The 20,732-nt window shown below is 38.2% G+C and overlaps 1 pseudogene; it reads right to left on the reverse strand.

Annotated features, from left to right (window-relative positions):
• Positions 1-2,423: 2,423 nt before the first annotated feature.
• Positions 2,424-2,955, reverse strand: LOC103120088 (large ribosomal subunit protein uL23-like; annotated as a pseudogene).
• Positions 2,956-20,732: the final 17,777 nt, after the last annotated feature.

The raw sequence follows: 20,732 nt of genomic DNA on the forward strand, positions 1-20,732 counted from the left end.
CAATGTGGAACTTTATTGTACCAAAGTAAAGGATTCTGGGTGTGGTGGTGGGGGTGGCAGATAAGTTTCAGGTCCTGGTGCATGATGATGGAGGAGGATTTAGCCTGGGAGTGGGAGTGTTTTGCAGAAAACTGAGACATTTTACACATGTAACAACAACTGTATCTACTGTAGACCATTAATCCCCCCAATTAAAAGATGTCAAAAAGTAGAATAATTAAAAAAATAAAAGATGGAAAATAACCAGAGCATAAACTAATATAATAGAAAATAAGTGTGTCATAGACCAGAAATGAAAACCAGGTTGCTTCTTTGAAAACAATAATAAATATATAAATTTCCAAGAAGGATGTAGAAAAGAAAACATTGGAAAATGTATCAATATCAAGAACAACAAAAAATGAAAATGAAAAGACAAAATACATCAGAAAACAAATTTGAGTTAATGAAGTTTAAATTGCAGATAATGTTATGAAATTCCTGATGAGTGCAACTTATCTAATGGTCACATAACTATTAAAGAAATTGAATCACTAATGAAAACATTGTTCCAGGGAGAAGCTGAGACCCAGAGACTTTCATCAGCCAGTGTTACCAAATGGTTCAGGTATAAATGACATCAGTCTTAGACAAAGCCTTACAGAAAGTTTAAAGTAAAGTAAGAATATAATATTCACAATTTTATGATAAATATATGTGAGATATATTTTCCCAAATATACATCAGACTCTTTTTTTAGTCTTTTTTTTTTCAGCCAGATCACTGCTTAGCCCTAGTTTATGGTGGTGCTGGGGGTTAAATTTAGAACCTCTGGAGCTTCAGGAACGAATGTGTTTTTGCCTAACCAGTCATACTGTCTCTCTAGGCATACATCAAACTTCTGATGCCAAGGAATGACCCTGTGGGTACTTGAGTGGAGGAGAAGATCCACTTTGTAAAGTTTGTTTAATTCTACACTAAGTTTTTATGTGGATACATTTCATACAAAGATGTTAACTTACATCTTACTTTGGAATGCACAAGTGGAAACTGAGACATCAACTGTACTCTAAAATAACAATCCTCTTTACCATGCATGCTATGAATTAATTTATGCTGAGCAAGGCCCTTTTGGCAAGTCTAATAGTTACATCCCCCCCAAGCTTTAGTTATATAATGAGACTTTCTCCAGAACAAGTCACATGGAAGTGAAATTGTACTACAATGTGAATGGATAACTACTATCTGTTTTTATGAATCAAAATGTAGTCCAGTACCTTACTCACTTTCTATCTGCCAAGGGATATAGGATCTTCATACAGGGCTTGTCATTTCATCCAAGAACATGATTTAGGTGGGGGTCTTGGGGACTTCTTTTATGTTCCATATTTGCATTGACCACTAGGATACAAGAGATGGGAAATACATGTAAATGGACACAGAACCTAAAAGACAAACTTAACTATAATTAAGAGAAGCAAAGGGTGTGGGAGTGTCTGTCCAAAATAACCACTTTTATCTTGGCACTACCTTCTAAATCCTATATGCCTTCAAAAAGCTAGCCTTCTACCTCCCATTATGAAGCCAGATATACTGTTACTTAGTCCTTATACATACCATATACACTGGGGTGACTCATCAGATTGTCACCCTATAAAACATTGCAAACTGGATCCACCAGGAATCTGCTATTACAACTATGAATTTGCATATGGGATATAACACATAGGGAGTACTATGTGGTCACATCTGTATGTATGTGAAGGAAATAAGATTTAGATATTAGATTGCATAGAGTCCCCACTAGGGTTCTTAAGGAATGATACCAACTGTTAGGTTCAGGTCTCATTACTTTCTCTCTCTCTCTCTCTCTCTGGACATGTACATGCTAGAGTGTTTTCTACTCTTTTTCATTGACTTGTCTTACTCAGTTCATGCATTAATTCTGTGACAAGTGAGCACTTACTTACTTTTTATTTTCCAGGCTAGGAAAACAGATGTCATTCTTGTACTAGGTTTGCCCTTCAAGGGATACACCTTCATAATGAATTTTTGTAAGTAGTTTACTCCCCTATTTGAACTTAAATTATGCAAGGACCTCCTTTCAAGAAGAAAAATAGAATCTTAGTAATCTGCCCTAATTTTGGTTTCTATAGTCAATCAAGTTTCTGTTTTAAGGCTTGGGGAAACTATATATCTTTGGTACTTGATCCGTGTAGGAGTAATAATGACTATGTGATGTAGGGTGGTTAATTGTATTTTACTTTTTTTTTTTTCAGAAGGGACTTTTTTGTTTTAATCCCACAACTGGGTCATATCCAACACACGCAAGTTCCAACCCCCAGAAAACCATGCAGAGGTGATAGAGTTTAGTGTCCTAGCTAGGACAATGTGTATGACCTCCCTCTATCCCAGCCAGAAAATTCACATGAAGACAAGAAACATAAATATATACAGTGAAAAGTTATATTTAGAATTAGGCAGCTGGACTCAGTCTAGATGATGCCAATTTTGTTGGCAACATCCAAGGCATCGTAGTCAGGAGCCAATCGAACATATGCCTTTTTCTCTCCATCAGGTCTGATCAGGGTGTTGACCTTGGCCACATCAATGTCATAGAGTTTCTTTACAGCCTGTTTTATCTGGTGCTTATTGGCCTTGACATCCACAATGAAAACAAGTATGTTATTGTCTTCTGTCTTCTTCATGGCCGACTCCGTGGTCAGGGGGAACTTGATGATGGCATAGTGGTCAAGCTTGTTTCTCCTGGGGGCGCTCTTCCGAGGATACTTGGGCTGTCTTCAGAGCTGCAGTGTCTTGGGCCGACGGAAGGTAGGTGACGTGCGGATCTTCTTTTTCTTATGACTGTGGACACCTTTCAGCACTGCTTTCTTGGCCTTCAAAGCTTTGGCTTTGGCTTCAGCTTTGGGAGGGGCAGGGGCTTCCTTCTTTGCTTTCGGCGCCATCTTCGTAGAAAGCTGTATTTTACTTCTGAAAGAATAAATATATTCTGACTTTTCCCAATTATAGACTTGGGTACTCAACATATAATGTTTGGTAGCCATGGACTTTTAAAAAACATTTTGAGAACTTTCAAATACACAAAATATTGAATTATATAATGAATTCACATCTAGTCAACACTTGAATTCTACAATATTTATGAAATTTACAACTTTATCATGATTCATGAGACTGTAATAGACTTCAAAAGGGAAGACATGCAAATAGACAATAAGCATATACCACAGTTGTCAATCTATTTAGTAAACATAGGAATGCAAATTTAAACCACCTGAAGATCATACAACATGTCAACTAAGACTAAAAAACTGCAACAATTGCCAAGGGGTTGGAGAAATGACTCAGAAGTACATGCTTTAAATGTGTGAGGCCTTGGGTATGAACCCTACTACTTTAAGGTACAAAGATGGACCAGCACTCTGCTCTCTCTCTCTCTCAATGAAAAATACTAAAAAAAAAAAAAACTGTCTAAAACAAATGGCAACAAAGATGTAGAATTCCAGGGAAATGTAAGCACTTTGGGTGGGAATATAAATTTGTATACCCCCTTAGAAAAATACAGTGTCATTATTTACTGTATTTAAAGGGGCATTCATACTAGAACATCAGTAATTGCATTAGAAAACTTATTTATAGCTGTACAATTATTTTTAGTGGTTCCCAAATTAGGAAAAAAACAAATAACTATAACCAATAAAGTATATATTTAAAGTGAGGATATTGGTGCAAGAAAACACTAAGCTGCAATGGAAACAAGTGAGCTAATGCTATGTCAACAGCAGGGATGAATCTAACAAACATTAAGTTGCACAAAGGAAGATAGTCACAAATGAACATGTATGATGCGATTTAGTTTGTATAAAGTTCAGAAATAAGCAAAAAAACTGGAATATGAGACAGCTGTGAGTCTGTTGGTGGAGAAGCTGAAGAAACACCCAAAACTCTTTTTTTTTTTTTTACATTTTTACAATTGCTTTGAGATTCAGTGTGTGAATTTTTTTTTTATTATTTAAATTTTTAATTTAAGAAAGGATTAGTGAACAAAAGCATAAGGTAGGAGGGGTACAACTCCACACAATTCCCACCACCCAATCCCCATAACCCACCCTCTCCCATGATAGCCTTCCCATTCTCTAGCCCTCTGGGAGCATGGACCCAGGGTCGTTGAGGGTTGCAGAAGGTAGAGGGTCTGGCTTCTGTAATTGCTGCTCCAGCATCCGCCGATCACAACCTAACCAAAGCAACGATTGCCATCTCAACATGCTTCACCTCAGTGTGTATCCAGAGACTTCACGTGTGGAATGACAACCCTTCAGCTTCATTACTCGGGTGAGACCTTTCCTTTTATAGTACACCCAAAACTCTTAAGGGGAATTAATCTCTCTGACATGAATGTAATTAAAGTCTGGTGTAAGAACTATACCCTTTTATGAGTTTTTATCCCCTTGCACTTTGCCCTACACAATGTCTAGCTTCTAGATACACTTTTTAGCTAGATGAAGAAAAGACAGTCCCTTGAGAGTTCAGAATGTCTTGAGTATGGCTGAGAAGGGACAGTGTGAAGGACTCTCACTGGGTTGTGTGTCAAGTGGGCACAAGCTGAGTTACTCATGCAAGAACCAAATGTGTGGCAAGCATCTCTGCACCCACCACTTATTCCCAAGCAGACTTATTCCCAAGCACATATGGTGCGTTCATCAAGACAAAATTCTCACTTGTAAAACAAGCATCAACACATTTTCAGAAACTGAACTCATGCGCAATATGTTATATGAACATAATGAAATTGGGCTGGGAATCAAATAAGAGTAAGTAGAAAAATATCAAAACACTTGAAATTAAATAACACATTCTTAATCATTGGGTCAAAGACAAAGTGAAAATACCCAAAACTGAATTAAAATAAAAATGCAGCATATGGTAACTTGTGGGATGCAGCTAAAGGAGTGGTTAGAGATAAGTTACTGTGTTTAGTGATTAGAGTAAGAAATAAGAACACTCTCACTTCAATAATCCAAATTTATACCTTAATTAACTAAAAAAAAACATGAAGGGAAAATTGTAAAATAAGAATAGAAAGTAATGAACTAAAAAATAAAATATAAAAAAACAAAATCTGCTTCTTAGGAAAAAGTAAAATTCATAAAACTCATAGACAAAGAAAAAGAGAAGGGAGACACAATGATTAATACCAGGGATGACACAATAAACCCTGGAGACAATAAAAGGATAGACAATTTGCATAAAGGAATGCCATTGACTTTGTATATTAATTTTGTAAGCTGACATCTCACTATATTGCTTGATAATTTCCAGGAGCTTCCTGCTGGATTCTTTAGGTGTTTTCTATGTATACTATCTTATCTCCAAATAGTGAGAGTTTGACTACTTCTCTTCCAATCTGTATCCTTTTAATTCCTTTTTTTTTCTTTTAAAGTTTGGGGTGATTTTTTTCTCCCCAGCAGGTTTATTCTGGGGCTCAATGCCTAGAGGGTGATTCTACTGCTCCAGGAGTTCATTGGGTTTCTTTCTTTCTTTCTTTCTTTCTTTCTTTCTTTCTTTCTTTCTTTCTTTCTCTCTCTCTCTCTCTTTCTTTCTTTCTTTCTTTTTGCCTTCAGGATTATCACTGGGGCTTGGTGCCTGCACTATGAATTCACTGCTCCTGGAGATTATTTTTTTCCCTTTTGTTGTCCTTGTTGTTATTGATGTCATCATTGTTGCTGGATAGGACAGAGAGAAATGGAGAGAGAAGGGGAAGACAGAGGAGGAGAGAAAGATAGACAGGTGCAGACCTGCTTCACCACTTGTGAAGCACCCCCCCCCCCTGCAGGTGAGGAGCCATGGGCTCGAACCTGGATCTTTACTCAGGTTCTTGCGCTGTGTGCCATGTGTGCTTAACCCACTGCGCTATCATCTGGCCTCTGAATTTGTTTTTCTTGCCTAATTGCTATGACAAAGACTTCCCCAACACTATATTGAATAATAACAGTGAAAATGGACAGCCTTGTTTAGTACCTGATCTGAGTGGGAATGTTTTCGGTTTCTCACCATTGAGTATGATGATGTTGGCTATAGGAATCTTTGGGAGGAAAGAAAAATCTGAGGAAGCCAGATGCTTTTTCTCTTATCTAGAGGGAAGAAGCAAAAGAAATGATACTCACAAGTAGTAATAGGTGTAGGTGTGACTTAGAGAGGAAGTGAATGCAAGGCCACAGAAGCGAATAAAAATGGACACACACACACACACACACACACACACACACATATCCATGACACATATCCATGACCTTGGGAGAACTATGGAGAATTGGAGGGAGATGGGAACACAGAGCTCTGGTGGTACTAATGGTGTGGAATTATACCGCGATTATCTTACAATCTTGTAAATCACTATTCAAACACCAATAAAAAAAGACTAGAGTCATATTTCATAATTAATAAAAGAAACAATGTTAACATACTAAATAATTTATAATCATCACAACAGAAACAGAAAAATGAAAATATAACACTCAGAAAATAGAAAGTAGGAAGGAGCTTAACTTGATGAAGGAAGGACATCCATGATAAAGTCAGAGCTAATGCCACAGGCTATAGTCAAAGGCTGAGTGTCTTCCCCTAAGATCCAGCTGAGTTAGGTTGTCCACTCTCACTATCCCTATTCAACACGGCAGTGGAATTAAGCCAGAAATATAGGTATCAGTTACATAAATAAATTAAAATAATAATGACCCTCTTTACATAGTTACCTATGCAAAAAGATTCAAAGAAATTTAAAAAAATCTCTAGAACTCATAAGTAAATTTAGGAAGATCTCAGGATACACAGTCAACACACTAATATAAATCACTTTTCCATATAGCACAATAACCATTGCAACTTTTTTGACCTGATTATTCCTCCGCCCTGGCTCTTGGAGGTGTTGGAAATTGAAGCTGAAGCTGTTGTACTATCTCCCTGTAGGAAATATATATTTTTGTCATTATTGGTGATTTTCTGATGCAGGCTTTTATAAGATAGAAAGAAGGAGACAGGGAGACAGAGGGAGAAAAGGAATGACACCAAACCCCCAAAACCTCCCCCCTGGCCCTGTATGGGCCTGGTTTGAAGTTAGGTCATGTGTGTGGCAGACAAGGTGCCTTCCCAGCAGACCTATTTGCCACCACCCCAAATTTTAAAGAATATAATTTTAAATAGCTAGAATAAATGAAACATTTCTATATGAGTAGAAGAAAACATGTACAGCATCCATCTGCTGAAAACTGCCAAGTGCTGATTATGGAAATCAAAGATGACCTGAAGAAATGGAGAGGCCTTAACATAAAGGCCTTAACAGAAAGGTCAATTTCTCACCAAAATGATTTCTAGGTTCAAAGCAAATATTTATCAAAGGGCAAAAGAACTAGGCAAACTCAGGTGATTTTTTAAAATGAAAACCAACTTTGATGAAACAATAGCATGATTTTCCAAATGTGCTATGAGGTATATTAATCATCAGATGGAAGCCAAGAGTCCAGAGATAGACTCACAAGTGAGCCATGGAATTTTCACAAAGTACTTAGGAAATTCAACTGAAAAACATTAGTCTTTTCAGTGAGTGATATTGGGATAGTAAACAGGCAGATGTTTTAAAAGAATGAACTTCTTAACTAAATCTCATACTGTGCACAAAATTTAACGTATAGGGCATCATAGATCTAATTACTAGATGAAAACCTGCAAGCCATTTGAATGAAAATCTAAGACTGACTTGATAGCTCAGCATTAGAACATAGGACTTGGATACCTAAAATCCCAAGAGGTCTCAGACTCAGTCCTCAGTAACACTTCATACCAGAAATGAGCAGCCCTTTGATATCTTTCTCTCATTGCCAGCCTATATAAATCAAGCAATCAGTCTGTAAATGAATAAATAAATAAATAAATAAAAGCAAAAATTAAAAATAGTTAAAGGAAAACCTACAGTCAAAGCTTCATGACCTGGATAGGCAAGTAGGTCTTAAACAGTAGACCAAAATCATTACTCACAAATATTAGCCAGACTTCCTCAAAATTAAAAATATTATATTCATATATATATATATATATTTACATATGCAATTTCAACATCTGAAAGTAACATAATGTTAAATATCAAAACTCAGTAAAGCTGATTTATTTCAAGGTGAAAATAAAGGCTGTAATTGTTTTTTACTAAAAACAATACACTAAAGTGATCATGCAGATAGCTCTCTCTCTTTCTATCTCTCTCTCTCTCTCTCACACACACACACACACACACATACACACACACACACATACATACACTATTTTGTCTAGACAATTAGCCATAGAAGGTGCAAATTAATCATGATGTGATGCCACAGCAAACAATTGATGAAGACTGAAATTAAAACAAAAAATTAATTTCAAAAGAAAATTACAGAATGTTAATAAGGATGAAGAAACACTTGAATTTGCCTGCATTCTGGGTGGGCATTTAAAATGATGCAGCCATGTGGGAAAGGATTTCTTATAAACAGGCACCTGCAGTGCCACCCCTGGGAGAAATAAAAACTCATGTTCACACAAAGCCCAGCATGCCAATGTTTATAGCAGTCCTATTCATATTTACCTAGGTTTTGCTCCATGGTTGAATAGATGAACAAATTGTGGTGCAGTCACACACTGGGATACAACTCAGCAGTAAGGAGGGAACTATCAATATACACAGCTACTTGGATGCCCCTCAAATGCAACTTGCTGAGTGGAAAAACAGCCAGTTCTGACAAGTTAATATTCATTTCCACTTCTATGATTATACAGGGCTATCTTCAAAAGGCAAAACTTATGTGATGGAAAACAAACAAGTGATTGCCAAGGCTCAGTGTGAAAGACAGGTCAAGACTATAGTACACATAAATTTTCTTTTGGGGGGGAGGGAAGAGGAGATGAAGACATGCTTGCATATCCTGTTTGCCTCAGAGTCCACGGGCAGAGCCACTACACCAGCAGTCTAGTGCTTGTATATCCTGACTATGGTTGTATTTATACAATCGATATTCATAGGTTAAGGCCCTTAGAAGTGTATACCAGAAGGAAAGCAAAAGTTTTACCTTTATAATTTGGTGTGTGTGTGTGTGTGTGTGTGTGTGTGTGTGTGTGTGTATGTTTATTTACTAGAGCATTGGTCAGTTCTGGTTTATTGTGGTACCTTGGAGCCTCAGGCATGAAAGTATTTTGCATAACTGCTAAGGTATCTCCTCGCCAAACTTTGACAATTTGGAAAAATATCAGAGGGGGCCAGGCGGCTGTGTACTGGGTTAAGTGCACATAGTACAAAGCATAAGGTTACACTCAAGGATCACGATTTTATCCCTGAGCTCCCCATCGGCAGGGAGGTCTCTTCACAAGTAGTGAAGCAGGTCTGTAGGTATCTTTCTCTCTCCCTATTTTCCCCTCCCTTCTCAATTTCTCACTGCCTTATCCAAAAAAAAATCGGAAAAAAAGGCTACAGGAGCAGTAGGTGCAGGCCCTGGGCCTCAGCAATAACCCTGGAGGCAAAAAAAAAAAAAAAAAAGGAAGAAAGAAAGCAAAAGCAAAACTGGAAAACCAGGATAACTTGATGAATATCAGAAGCATTTGATTTTACAAGAAGGCAAATCAGTGAGGATAAATAGGGATGTTATGCAATGGAAGTCAGTTCAGCATGGAGGCAGAACACACCTAGATGTGGCTATGAAGCTGTGTGTGTGCTCCTACCTTGAAATAGTTTTCAAGGCCAAGAAGCATAATGCAGTGGGACTGAACGCAGAAGTAATCATGTCTACAGGTATGTTTGGAGACTCAGCCACCCCCTCTGAGAAAATGGTGATAGGTGGTATGACAAGGAGAAGTAGGGAAGGATTCCCAAGGACACTATTGACCAACTCCATCTAAGTAGCACTTACACAACACTCCAAGCAACTGTAGAGTTAACGCCATTATGGTGCATCAAAACGGACCCTAAAATAGCTCTTAGAATGATTTATTTTGAAATCCACAAAGTTTATTATCCAAACAAAGTGGAATTAAAGAATACGACAAGAAGAAGGATCTTCAAAGTTTCAAATTATTCAGACATTATATGATCCACATTTACCAACAAGGTTCAAAAGAAGTTATTGAAAATTTTTTTAAAAATTGAGAAGCAATGGCTTCAAAGATAAAAGCATGAGTCTAGGTGGCGGTGTACATAGTAGGGTTCACATGTTACAGTGCACAAGGACCTGGGTTCAAGTTACTACCCCCCATTAGTGCCCCCACCTCTCTCTCTCTCTCTCTCTCTGTGTATGTAGCTTAACGACTGACTGGTGAAGCAATGCTGCAGGTGTCTCTTTACCTCGCTTCTCCTTTTCACTTCATTTTTTTCTGTCTCTATCCAAAATAAATGAATAAATAATAAAGATTGTTTAAAAAGAGATAAAAACCTAGTAAACTGTACATGGAGAACAAATGACACAGGGATTTTAAGAAAAGATAAAAATTAGTAGAACATATGTCATAACCACAAAATCTGCAATACTTTATGTATTAAATACTTTATGTAGTAAATACTTTATGTAGTAAATGTTTTAAAAATGTAAAGTAGTCATCAGATCATTTAAATGAACAGCAAATACACTTCAAATGGGTGAAATGAAAATATGGAAAACTGAAGAACATTTTTTTGCAAGAGGAAAAATTTATGTTGAGTATAAAATAGTTTGGGTAAGAAAAAAGGATTAGCAAAAATTATAATATTCACTGATCTAATTTTACCCCTTTCTGAGACTATTAATTCATATTTTAAAATGAGAAAAATAAAACTACTATAAGATTAGCCCATTGAAAAAATGTTTTCCATAACTGAAAATCTATGTAAGTATTTTTGGTTGAAACTGAAATTTTCAACAGAAAATGTAAAAGAAAGTGCTCACAGAAGGAAAGAAGATGTCAAGTTATTTTACAGAGAAAAAATGTCACTGATAATAGTGTAGTTAGAAGATTCCTAAAGTATGAAATTATCTCAGTCTGAGAGATCATTAATGACTTTATTAGGAAAAGATGAAACTTAAGATGTTGAAACACATTGTGATCCCAAAAAATAATGATCTGAGATGTAGGAATTAATCAAGCACATAACACCTACAGTAGAGAAAAACTTACTGACTCACGAGTCATGGTTCTTTTACAATGTCTTCACTTTCTGGGAGATAACCATGCATTCATTTAGGAAATTTGAATGATTGTCTATGAAGTAAATTGTTGATTATTCTTATAAAAACCTCATCTTGTTCTTATGAGGATCAAGGAATGTTTAAATAAAACTACATTTTTCTCAGGCAAGCCAGGGACTTAATGTCCATAGTGACCCAAATATGTTTTTTAAAATAATTTAATTTGCTTATTATGAACTTGGAAAAGGGACATATAAGTAGCATTCATAATAATAAATGTAATAATTATAATCACTCCTGCAAAGACAGCTTAAACCCAGTCCTTTATATAAATATTATATCTAATCAAATGGGCTTTGGCTTAAATATAAATGTTATCTTCCTTTAAATTAATCAATATTTTTTATGCCAGGATGGCACAGTATAGATCTCTGTGTGGCATTGTATTGGTACATCTGAAAGATGTGTGTGTGTGTGTGTGTGTGTGTGTGTGTGTGTGTGTGTGTGTGTGTGCTCAATGTCACCTACTAAATGAACCACAAAGCAAGCTTGTTTCTCTCTAGTCACAGAAACAGAACATCTGAGGCCGATTAACAGTTCAGAAGAGATCAACAAAAGGTTAAATGCAAGTTTGTTTGTAGTCTCAATTATAATAAAATTATTTAAGTATTTTATAGCCATGCAGAGAATTTATTTGTGCTTCAGAAATGTTGGGAAATACTGAAAACATAAAATCATATTTTCCAAGGCTGTATATACATAGCTAAGGGCTACCATACACTCCCTCACCTTTTCACAGTTGTTAATGTCCTAGAACTTTCTTGTGCCTGTCTCCACCTTTGTTATGTTCTATTGTTTGGTTTAATTAGCGTTCTTTCTCAGTGTGTGTTAAATACCTGGAAGATAGTTCAACTGACAGATCTCAGGATTAGTATGCCTGAGGCCTCAAATTCAATCACTTTGTACCACTATATGCCAGAACAGAACCATACACAGATAACTAGTCTCTCTCTCCCTCTCCCTCCCCCCAACTCTTTCTCTCACTCTTTGCTTCCAGGTTTGTCTCTGGGACTTTATGCCTGCACAAGGAATCCACCACTCCTGGTCACCATTTTCCTTTTTTCCATTTTTCCCCATTGTATTGGATAGGACAGAAAGAAATTGAAAGGGGAGTGTATTGGTATGCTTCTAAGACCCCTTCTGTTTCATTGGTTTAGTACCCCCTGCTTAACACTATTCTGTTTACATAACCACTGTATTCTATTTACATAACCACTGCAGGGCATTGGTTTAATCACCACTGGTTCATGATGTGTTTTTGCTCCGCCCCCTCTCGTAGTACACCCTGATTTGCACCAGTCACTTTTCGCTCCACCCTCTCTATGTCACATCCTGTTTACACCCTACTTGGCAAGTATATTAGTTTTAGTTTTAGCATAGTTTGGTTTAGATTATGCTGCATCCTGCATGAATAAAGAGATATTGCATATAGCCCAGCCATGAGTCCCTAGTCGTCTGTCTCCCATCAGTGAAGCTCAGCCCGACATAATGGTGCCTGAACAGGGACTGGCATATAACGCCTGAAACAGGGACCAGCACCAACGTAACAGGGACCGGCACAGATGTGGGACCTAACCCCCTCATGCCCCAGATAAGTAAACTTGGCTACCCATCCACCATGGGTTGCCTTTCTACTTATGAAGAGGTTTTCCAAAGCCTCTACTGTTTCATCATGAGACAGTTTCTCTGTCTCTGGAACATTTTGCTCTGGGCCACACTTTGGTTCCCTGACAGGGAACTTTGATTTCTTATGGCCGTGATCATAGAGCTTGGAAGATGCATGGAGATTTCTACTTGGACTTTCTGGATTCCCTCTCCCATGTTTCCCAAGGAGAAGGACTACATTTTGCTCTGGGCTACAATTTGGTTCTTTATGACTGTCGTAGAGCTTGGGATATGCACAGAGATTTCCCCTGGGACTTTCTGAACTTCTTCTCGCATGTTTCCCATGGAGAAGGACTACTCTAATTTGAGGAACATTCTCGAGTACCCTGGCAGTCCCCAAGAATGGAGACACGTGGTTAGTTCTACTCTCCTGATTCGATTCTTTCTTCGATGGGAAGATGCTTTTAAAAATGGGTGCCTGAAGCAATCCATCAGGAACAGTCAGAAGCACCCTAAATAGAATTTCGAGGAGCTTTTTGGACTAGGATGCCCTCCGGGGACTCATGATGCTACATGGTGAGATCTGGATAATTTGGTTCAAGTTGCGTTTCGTAAGAGAGTGATTTGAATGACTGAATTTTTGTTTGACATTGACTTAAAAAAAAAAAAAAAGCTGGACACAGCCATGATTTCTAGAGACATCCAGAAATAATCCAAAAAATTGTTTTTTCCTCCTTTGATTTCTTTTTTTTACTTCTTGGCATAAATCTGAAATGTTTAATCCTGAAAAAAGTTATGAGTTATGGGCAGGGCAGATAGTGCAATGATTATGTTAATGATTCTCATGCTTGAGGCTTCTAACCATGGTTCTTCTGTTTACCTTTCCACATTTTATTGAGTTTAAACTGTTTGAGCAACCTTAAAATCATACTAGAAAGGACTTCCAATTAGAATGGAGTTATCAATTATAGTAAACTTCTAATCTGCTACAAGTTTTGTTTGACAAGTAAGTGAATTTCAGCTGTCAAGTCTTCACATGAAAAAGCATCTACTCAAATGGAATTCCTGGAAATTCATTTGGACCCCTGTTCTCTGACATCGCCCACAAGATGGAATGACTAGAACACACCCCCAGAAACCAATGATGTGACCTGGTATGACCTGAAGAAACAGATTCACAGACTCCAAAGCTCAGTCTCTACAGAAAAGCGGAATTCCGGTGGCTGACATTCCCCATCAAGACAGACATGCAGCGTTTCATCCCCTGGCATTTTCTTCCGTGGTCAGCTACTTTGGACTGACACTTCCATTGGACTTACTGGTACACCTCTTGGACACTTTACACAATTTTACAGCAGTTTCCCTTTACACTGCTGGGTTTCTCAAAGACTGACTGCAGCCAGCTGCCTTGGGACTTTATAGGCCATGTCCCCTCGCCTGCAGGCTCTGTTCCCAGAGTCAGAAAACTCCACCTCCTTACTAGGTCATGCCCACAGAGGCATGAAGCGCCCCCCAGAGGCAATAGATGCCCCCAGAGGCAAGAAATGTCCTTTTGCCTGCTAGGCCTTGCCCTTTGAGGTAGGAATCGCCCCCCTCAGGCCTCCCCTTGGCATCACACTGGTTCTTGCTGCTCTCCTATTTTGTTCCTCCATGTTGTATGCCAGTTCTTTTGAAAACGCCTGTATGATATAGGTTTCTGTTCACCCCACACTCCTGATACTATGGCCATTAGTTAAAAAGAAAGGGGGAATTGTTGGTATGCTTATAATTCTGCTTCTAAAAACCCCTTCTGTTTCATTTGGTTTAATCCCCCTTGCTTAACACTATTCTATTTACATAACTAAGCACCAGCATGCCTGCATGGCATTGGTTTAATCCCCACTGGTTCATGATGTCTTTTTGCTCCGCCCCCTCTTGTAGTACACCCTGATTTGCACCAGTCACTTTTCGCTCCATCCTTTCTATGTCACATCCTGTTTACACCCTACTTGGCAAGTATATTAGTTTAGTTTAGTTTAGCTCAGTTTAGATTGCACTGCGTTCTGCATGAATAAAGAGATACTGCGTACAACTCAGCCATGAGTCCCTGGTCATCTGTCTCCACTCACGAAGCTAGTCTGACAGGAGTGGAGACAGAGAGGGAGAAAGACACCTGCATATCTGCTTCACCACTTGTGAAGCATCCCAGCTGCAGGTGGGGAGCCAGACCTTGAACCCATAGTACTTTGTGTACTTAACTGGGTGCACCACCACTGGGCCTCCTCAAATAAATCTTAAAAATAAACATTTATTGAATGAATGAGTAAAGGACTGAATGTGTATCACAGGACTGGAGTGAGGATCTCTGTGACATCTGCTTCCAGATGTAGGCCTTTCTCCAGCCTGGGCAGGAGCCCTGAGAGTCTGGTTGCTCTAGGACCTATGAATCTCCCAGGATGGTGTTGTTAGGGGTCACTGTCTGTGTCCTTGGGATGGCATAGTCTCTGTTGTTAGGGGGAGCCTTAGACTCCCAGCACTAGAGTCTACTGCTCCCACTATTCACTGAATGCTGTGGAGCAACATAATTCTCTCACTGATCAATAAAAAATGGGGTACACATGTGTCTTTCTGCAATGTCCACAGACTTTATCCACTTCGTTAGTTCTAACTCATTTAAGCAAGTAAACAGCACAGGGAGAAGGAAGGAGTTTTAAAGTGACAGTCCCAGGTAAGCAGAAATCAGCAACAAATTGCTGTCAACAATATGAAGCTGGGTGGGGAGATAGCATCATGGTTCTTTTAAGACTGAGGCTCTGAAGTTCCAGGTTCAGTCCCTGGCACCAGCATATTCTAGGGCTTAGTGGGGCTCTGGTAAGAACAAAACAACAACAACAACAACACCCAGAAACAAACAGCAATAAAAACAAAACAAAACTATGGCACCTGGGATTGGATATCAGTCACCAGATCAGATATTTGAACATCAGGCTACCATAACAGGGAATGGGGTGATAGTGATATCTCTATCATCTCTATCTCTATATATCTCTATCATTATCTGTCTATCTCTATCTATCTGTCTATCTATCTATATCTATCTGTCTATCTATCTATATCTATCTGTCTATCTATATCTATCTCTATATATCGATCTCTATCTATCTATCTATATATATCTATATATCTATATCTATCTATATATCTATATCTATATATATCATCAGGGTTATCGCTGGCACTTAGTGCCTGCCTTATGACTCCACCAGGTAATAAGGTGACCATTTTCTCTCCCTTTTATTTTTCTGAGGCAGAAATAGAGAGGGAGAAAGAGAGAGACACCTGCCACAGTATGCCACTGCAGGCCGGAACCAGGACTTGAATCCAGTAAAATTTTACTGTGTGACTTGCACACAGTAAAATTTGTAATCTGCTGGGTGCACCACTGTCTGGCCCCAACAGTTCAGTCTTTATACATTTTCTTTCCTTGTCTTAAATCCAAAGTCTTAGCTGTTATCAGCAATTGGTAAACACCTTCCGCTTCTGATACAGGTGACATTAATCAGTGTAGGTACTCACAGTAAACCCTTTGGGCCTTCACACTTAAAATTTCACTTTCGAGTATTCACAAAGACATATTTGCAAAATGGAGTAACTTAGGCTCTATACAGTCATCCTGATTCTGTGGTACATTCAGGCATGAAGGAATCACAAGTTTGACTAATTGTAATAAAGTTATCTAACCCAGTCTTATTGTCTGTTACATATATTACTGATTAAAAAATTTAAACACTAAGTGAAATAACATAGTGACCAAGAGGGTATGTATACATTAAAGATGGGAGCATTTTTGATACTCATATGCAATTACTAGAGGAGATATTTTAATGGTGGGGTTATTTGTGGCAATTTTTAAATTGTTCAACATGAAATGCATGAATTAAACATAATTTTCAAATGCTTTATGTCAACATTTAGCTCTCCCTGCTTTACCAAGTCAGTCATAGTTTTAACTCCTGGGAGTCCTAAATGTTGATGTCAGATATTCAAGGCTGTTGGGTCTATTTGTGCTTTGACTGACCAAGAATTCTGACATCTAATAGGACTAATTTTTTCTAATAAAACCATCTACTTCATGACAATATTTGGATTCAGGGAATTGCTACTGCTGATGAGTATCCACATGAGCTACATATATCTTAAGTTTATGAGATGTTAGTTCTAAGTCCTGACAAAATGATAAACTACAAATTAGCTAAGCAGTTTCATAAAATTCTATCCCATTGGTCACAGACCAATAATCAGTGACTAAATTTATTTTAGACTGCTATTATAACATGCATTGCCTGATTGTTAGCAAAGTAGTAGTTAACTCTGCATGCACTGGGCCTCTTACACTTTTCTGTGAGGATGACCTTACTTATTAGTCTCACGGCTTCCAGAATGTTAGGTCCTGAGGCAACGTGAGCTGATCTACCTGTAAACCAAGCATTGTGGTGACCAGGAGTGGTCCCACCACCCCAAAGAGTATGAACTGATTCCTCCTTCAGAATGCGTTCAAGCAAGTCAACCAATGGGAACTCAGATATGTCCTTAGTGACTATGCCTGGCTGTACCTCACCAGGTTCAACACCCTGTTCTAGTACATAACACTTTAAAGTTAAAGTTTTGTGGTCAACAGTATTGGTGCTACCAGCTAACTGTAAGGAGTCAGCTTTACCCAGGGAAGAATAGGCATCGAAGTCCTCAGTGCTATACACGCTTTTCCAGAAATAGGTTCCATGTATAAGAGGGCTTCATACAGAGGCCCTGACAATGTCTTTAAGATGAATAATTCATACATTGAATGAGGAAAAATTTTGGTATTAAATTCAATACGTAGGAAGCTGTGGTTAACCTTGTACCATAGTGACCAAGAGGCCACTAATATATGATTTCTAACACATACATGATGGAGTTACTGGGGGTAAATTAAAGTCTAAAATCCCTATATAGGCTAAGGCAATTGCTGCTCACTCCACTGACAAACCAGAAATTTTCTCTGTGACTTATAGAATTATCATAAAGTTATTCTTAGGCAAGGAATGTACAATCTCTCGTAACAAAATAAAAGGATCTATTTAAAAAAAATAATTTTAGTAGTAGGAATTTCAAGATTAATAATTTTGTTTATTATGAGGTTTAGGATTTGTCTAGTTTCAGAGTGCCATAGTGGTGAAGCTATAGTTGAGGAAATTGTGAGTAGTATGAGGAGAAAGTTCCTGAAATCAGGAAAGGATTACATAAAAGATTTAGTGACGACTTATAAATTACAATTATCTTTCTCTATTTATTTCTATGTAATTCTTATTTACCTTTAATGTTTTAAAAAAATTCTTGAATCATTTTTATTTCATGATCTAAATGTTATTAGGAAGCGTCCCTTGTATAACTATTATTTTTTGTAGGAAGCAAAGGAATAGTGCTTTCTCTTTCTGAAAGATTCAGAATAAAAGATACCTTTTAAAACTTTTTTGTTATTATATTTATTTACTGGATAGAGACAGCCAAAAATCAAGAAGTAAGGGAGTTATAGAGAGGGAGGAACACAGAGAGATACGTGCAACATTGCTTCACCACTTGTGAAGATTTCCCACTGCAGGTAGGGACCGGGGATTGGAACCTGGGTCCTTGCACATTAAAACACGTGCCCTCAACCAAGTGTGCCAACACCCAGCCTTAAAAGTTACCATAAAAAATTTAAATGGCTATTTTACAGACCTGATTAGTGTACAACTAAGGACCATTGCTATGGAGGGGTCAGGCTGTGGCATGGCCTATTGAGAGCATATCAGATTTATGGTCGTGGTCCCTACCTGTAGGGGAGAAGTTTCACAAGCAGTGAAGTAGGGCCGAAGATGTCTTTCTAACTCTCTATTTTCACCTCCCTCTCAAGGCATTGGGAGCAGTGGATTCAGTGTAGGCATGGTGTCCCAGTGATAACACTGATGGGGAAAAAAGACAATAGATATGGAACTCAGATAACCATATTGCAGGATAATGAAAAATAACTATCTCAGTTCACTAGATTTCTAAGAATTTCATGCTTTCTAGAAAAATCTATAGCATGTACCTATGTAAATACACCTAAAGAAATTCCAGTATTCTTATTTGACAAGTTTTCACATGTAATCCAACGTAACAAATAAGTCAAAATTAGTTTAATATTCTCTTTTTAGCTACAAAAAAAGGAAAGTTTTTTTCTGAAAATTATTCTATGAAAAACAGTATGGTGGAGGGTTGGGTGGTAGCGTGGTGGGTTAAGCATGTGGTGCGAAGTACAAGGACCGGCCTAAGGATCTCAGTTTGAGCCCCAGCTCCCCACCTGCAGGGGAGGCATTCACAAGCGGTGAAACAGGTCTGCAAGTGTCTCTCTTTCTCTGCCCCTCTCTGTCTTCACCATTTCTCTCAATCTCTCTCTGTCCTATCCAACAGTGACGACATCAGTAACAACAACAATAATAACTACAACAACAGTAAAACAACAAGGGCAACAAAAGGGAAAAGAAAGAAAGAAAGAAAGAAAGAAAGAAAGAAAGAAAGAAAGAAAGAAAGAAAGAAAGAAAGAAAGAAAGAAAAAGGAAAAATAGTATGGCAACTAAATGCAAAAATTTCACTTGAATTTAATTTCAGGTAGTCTTGTTAAAAGTCTTTTTCTTAAATTTATAAAATGGAGATATTGATAAGAGCATAGGATAAAAGGGGTACAATTCCACATGATTCCCACCACCAGAATTCCCTATCCATCCTGTCCCGTGACCCCTTGAAAGCTTTCCTATTCTTTATCTCTCTGGGAGTATGGACACAGAAGGTGGAAAGTATGGCTTCTATAATTGCTTCTCCGCTGAACATGGGCTTTGACAGGTCAGTCCATTCTCCCAGCCTGTCTCTCTCTTTTCCTTGTGTGGCAGGCATCTGGGGAGGCAGGGTTCCAGGACACATTCATGAGATCATCTGCCCAGGGAAGTCAGGTTGGCATAATGGTAGCATCTAGAATCTGGCGGCTGAATAAAGAGTTAAAATATAAAGAAGAGTGCAGGGGTAGATAGCATGACGGTCATGCAAACAGACTCTTATGCCTGAGGCTCCATCAAGTCCCTGGTTCAATCCCCCGCACCACCATACATAAGCCAAAGCTAAGCAGTGTTCTGTTTTTTTAAAAAAAGTATATATATATATATATATATATATATATATATATATATATATATCAGAAAAAATTGTTGTCTAATCATGAACCTAAAGGCAAGAATATTGCAGATGAAGATTTGGGGGGGGTCTCTGCTTTCAAAAAAGCTAGTAGGTCTATTTTAGGTATATTCTAAGGGTCCCATGACTTTACTAGTTTTTTTTCTTTTATTTTTCATAAATAAAACTTATAAACACTGACAGAACCATAGGATAAGAGGGGTACAGCTCCACAAATTCCTACAACCAGACTCCATATTCCATCCTCTCTCTTGATAGCTTTCTTATTCTTTAACCCTCTGGGAGTATGGACCCAAGATCATTGTGGGATGCAGAAGGTGGAAAGTCTGGCTTCTGTAATTGCTTCCCTACTGAACACGAGTGTTGATAGGTCAATCCATACTCCCAGCCTGCCTCTCTCTTTCCCTAGTGGGTCAGGGTTCTGGGGAAATCAGAGCACCAGGACTTCTGTCCAGGGTTGGCATCATGCTAGCACCTGGAACCTGGTGGCTGAAAAGAGAATTAACATATAAAGCCAAACAAATTATTGACTGATCATGAACCTAAAGGCTGGAATGGTGCAGATGAAGAGTTGGGGTGGGGGGGGGGTCGCCATTTTGTAGAAAGCTAGTAGACTGAGGAAGATGGATCCTGATATTGGAGCAGCTTGGAACATTCCTATTC

This window comes from Erinaceus europaeus, chromosome X, assembly GCF_950295315.1.
Source record: "Erinaceus europaeus chromosome X, mEriEur2.1, whole genome shotgun sequence".
Classification (NCBI taxonomy): Eukaryota; Metazoa; Chordata; class Mammalia; order Eulipotyphla; family Erinaceidae; genus Erinaceus; species Erinaceus europaeus.